Genomic DNA, 4,575 nt, shown 5'->3' with positions numbered 1-4,575 from the left:
CTAATGCATATTGTTGTTTGAAGGTGGATGCTCGATAATGCACCTATGTAAGAATTTTGTTGCTGTGTTTTGTTTGTACCCAAACCTTTCCAACCACCCCCACACCAACCTTCTTCCTGGGGTGTGTGTGTGTGTGTGTGTGTGTGTGTGTGTGTGTGTGTGTAGGACTGAAAGCACATCCTTAACTATTCTAGATGGTGCCAAGTTAGTATTTTTCTAGTCTGTATAATTTGACACTAGCCATTATAGAAAAGTTTCTGTGGCTCCAAGTTTTCTCCTATACTTGACATTTTCAAAACTTTTAAATATTTTCCTGTCCTGGTGGGGTGAAAAGGAGTCACATTTTTTTTTTCTGGATGTGGAAAGACAAAGATGGGAGTGAAGGGTGTCACTTTTTTGTTTTTATTTGCAGTCCTTTGATTATTAATTACATTTAGCACATGCACCTGGTGTGTGTGGGAACACGCACGTAGACAGTACTCTTTTCCTATTTCCATTTGTGGTTCTTCTTTTGTGAAATGAAATCCATGCTCATGTCTTCTATCCATTTTTCTATTGAGTTCATTCTTTTCTCTTATTGACTCAATGGAGTTTACCATATATTAATAATACTAACCCTTTTTTGGTTGTCTGTGTTGTGACTAGCTTTTCAGTTTATATTCTCATGATCCTTGTACTATAACTTTTGGGATGTGTTTTGATACACAAGTGTTCTTCATTTGAATGTACAAAAATATGTCAGTGTTTTTTCTCTATTATATGTACCTTTTTTGCATTGTATTAAAGAGTCTTCTCCAAGGTCTTAGCACTGAAATTGTTCTCCTCTATTTTATTCTGAGCATTTTAATTTTTTAATCATTATCTATTGCTGCAAAACAATATTACCACAAACATAATGACTTAGAACAATGTATTTACTGTCTCACAGTTTCCGTGGGTCAGGGATTCAGACATGGCTTACCTGGGTCTTTGCTCAGGGTCTCTCACAGAGCTGCAAGCAAGGTGCTGCTTAGGACGGGCCTCACACCTGGGACTCACCTGGAGAAGCACGGGCTTCCGAGCTCACACGGATCTTGGCAGGGGTCAGTTCCTTGTGGGTTGTTGGACTAAAAGCCTCCTTTCTTCTCTGGCTGTTGGCTGGAGACCGTCCTCAGTCATTTACCATATGGAGTTATCCGTATGTCAGTTTCCTTCACAAAAGACAGGATGAGAGAGCATCAGTAGGGAAAGTGCTAACCACATAGCATATTCATCCAAGTGACACCTTTCCAGTTTTGGTTAGGAGCCCAGGCACAGGTCCCACCCGCAGCCTAAGGAAAGGGAGTACACAGGGACATGAAAACCAGGAGATGCAATAATTGGGAGCCATTTTAGAGTCCATTTGCCACAGATCTTGTCTTATATTTAAATATTTAATCTGCTTTACATTAATTGTTGTGTTGATTCTGAGGTTTTATTTTTTTCCCCCATATAAGTAATCTGCTGTCCTAGACTGAAAAGATTGAATAACCTTTTCTTTCCCACCATCTTTTGATGCCATTTCTACCACACATCAGGTCCTTATGTTTCGTGCGAGTCTATTTCTGAGCTATCTCATTCTGCAGGCAAATTTGATTACGCCAATGATAATACCACACTGTCTTAATTACTATTGTCTTTTTGTTAGCCTGAGATCTGGCAAGAAAGTCTTTTTATTTTCTTTTCCCTCCATATGCATTTTAGAATTAATTTGCACAGTTCCTCAAAACAAACAAAGAACAATACATGTTAATTGTAAGTGCATTACATCAATATTGGAGAATTCACCTCTTAATTCTCCTATCCAGGAGCATGATATTTCTCCTTTATATAATACTACATTTGTTAATCTTTTGATAGATTTCAGTCTGAGCACTTTATAGATTGTTATTGCAGTGAATGATATTTATTTATTTTTTTTTATTTTTTTTATAATTAATTTTATTTTATTATATTATGTTAATCACCATACAGTACATCCCCTGATTCTGATGTAAATTGATGCTTCATTAGTTGCGTATAACACCCAGTGCACCATGCAATACGTGCCCTCCTTACTACCCACCACCAGTCCATCCCCTTCCCCCACCCCCTCCCCTCTGAAGTCCCCAGTTTGTTTCCCATAGTCCATAGTCTCTCATGTTTCATTCCCCCCTCTGATTACCCCCCTTTTCTTTATCCCTTTCTTCCCCTACCGATCCTCCTAGTTCTTATGTTCCATAGATGAGAGAAATCATATGATAATTGTCTTTCTCTGCTTGACTTATTTCACTTAGCATTATCTCCTCCAGTGCCGTCCATGTTGCAGCAAATGTTGAGAATTCGTTCTTTCTGATAGCTGAGTAATATTCCATTGTATATATGGACCACAGCTTCTTAATCCAGTCATCTGTTGAAGGGCATCTCGGCTCCTTCCATGATTTGGCTATTGTGGACAATGCAGCTATGAACATTGGGGTGCATATGGCCCTTCTCTTTACTACGTCTGTATCTTTGGGGTAAACACCCAGTAGTGCAATGGCTGGGTCATAGGGTAGTTCAATTTTTAACTTTTTAAGGGACCTCCACACTGTTTTCCAGAGTGGCTGTACCAACTTGCATTCCCACCAACAATGTAGGAGGGATCCCCTTTCTCCACATCCTCTCCAACAATTGTTGTTTCTTGCCTTGTCTATCTTTGCCATTCTAACTGGCGTAAGGTGGTATCTCAGTGTGGTTTTGATTTGAATTTCCCTGATGGCTAATGATTTTGAACATTTTTTCATGTGTCTGTTAGCCATTTGTATGTCTTCATTGGAAAAGTGTCTGTTCATATCTTCTGCCCATTTTATGATTTGTTTATTTGTTTCTCGTGTATTGAGTTTGAGAAGTTCTTTGTAGATCTTGGATACCAGTCCTTTATCTGTGGTGTCCTTTGCAAATATATTCTCCCATTCCGTGGGCTGTCTCTTAGTTTTTTTGACTGTTTCCTTGGCTGTGCAGAAGCTCTTTATCCTGATAAAGTCCCATAAGTTCATTTTATCTTTTATTTCTCTTGCCTTTGGAGATGTGTCGTGAAAAAGGTTGCTCTGGCCGATGTCATAGAAGTTGTTGCCTATGTTCTCCTCTAGAATTTTGATGGATTCCTGTCTCACATTGAGGTCTTTCATCCATTTGGAGTTTATTTTTGTGTATGGTGTGAGAGAGTGGTCAAGTTTCATTCTTTTGCATGTAGCTGTCCAATTTTCCCAGCACCATTTATTGAAGAGACTGTCTTTTTTCCACCGGATGTTTTTTCCTGCTTTATCAAAGATTAGTTGCCCAAAGAGCCGAGGGTCCATTTCTGGGTTCTCTATTCTGTTCCATTGGTCGATGTGTCTGTTTTTGTGCCAGTACCATGCTGTCTTTGTGATCACAGCTTTGTAGTACAGCTCGAAATCCGGCATTGTGATGCCCCCAGCTTTGTTTTTCCTTTTCAACAGTTCCTTGGAGATTCGGGGCCTTTTCTGGTTCCATACAAATTTAAGGACTATTTGTTCCAGTTCTTTGAAAAATGTCCTCGGTATTTTGATCGGGATAGCATTGAAAGTGTAGATTGCTCTGGGTAGTATGGACATTTTAACTATGTTAATTCTTCCAATCCATGAGCATGGAATATTTTTCCATCTTTTTATGTCTTCCTCAATATCTTTCAAAAGTGATCTATAGTTTCTAGCATATAGGTCCTTTACGTCTCTGGTTAAGTTAATTCCAAGGTAACGCATGGTTTTTGGTGTTATTGTAAATGGGATGGATTCCCTAATTTCTCTTTCTTCAGTCTCGTTATTCGTGTATAGAAATGCAACTGATTTCTGGGCATTGATTTTGTATCCTGCCACCTTACTGAATTGTTCTATAACTTCTAATAGTTTGGGAGTGGATTCCTTTGGGTTTTCCATATAGAGTATCATGTCATCTGCAAAGAGAGACAGTTTGACTTCTTCTTTGCCGATTTGGATACCTTTGATCCCTTTTTGTCTTCTGATTGCTGTTGCAAGGACTTCTAGTACTATGTTGAATAATAGTGGCGAGAGTGGGCATCCTTGTCGTGTTCCTGATCTTAAGGGAAAGGCTTCCAGCTTTTCCCCATTGAGAATAATGCTTGCAGTAGGCTTTTCATAGATGGCTTTTATGAGATTGAGAAATGTACCCTCTATTCCTACACTCTGAAGGGTTTTAATCAGGAAAGGATGCTGTATTTTGTCAAATGCTTTTTCTGCATCAATTGAGAGGATCATATGGTTCTTGAGTCTTTTCTTGTTGATATGATGTATCACATTGATTGATTTGCGAGTGTTGAACCATGCTTGCATCCCAGGTATGAATCCCACTTGGTCATGATGGATAATCCTTTTAATGTACTGTTGGATTCTATTAGCAAGGATCTTGTTGAGGATTTTGGCATCCATATTCATTAGAGAAATCGGTCTGTAATTCTCCTTTTTGAGGGGGTCTTTGCCTGGTTTGGGGATCAAGGTAATATTAGCCTCATAGAATGAGTTTGGTAGCTTTCCTTCTGTTTCTATTTTTTGAAATAGC

This window comes from Ailuropoda melanoleuca, chromosome 14 (genome assembly GCF_002007445.2).
Source record: "Ailuropoda melanoleuca isolate Jingjing chromosome 14, ASM200744v2, whole genome shotgun sequence".
In the NCBI taxonomy this organism is placed as follows: domain Eukaryota; kingdom Metazoa; phylum Chordata; class Mammalia; order Carnivora; family Ursidae; genus Ailuropoda; species Ailuropoda melanoleuca.
This window is presented reverse-complemented; position numbering follows the sequence as displayed.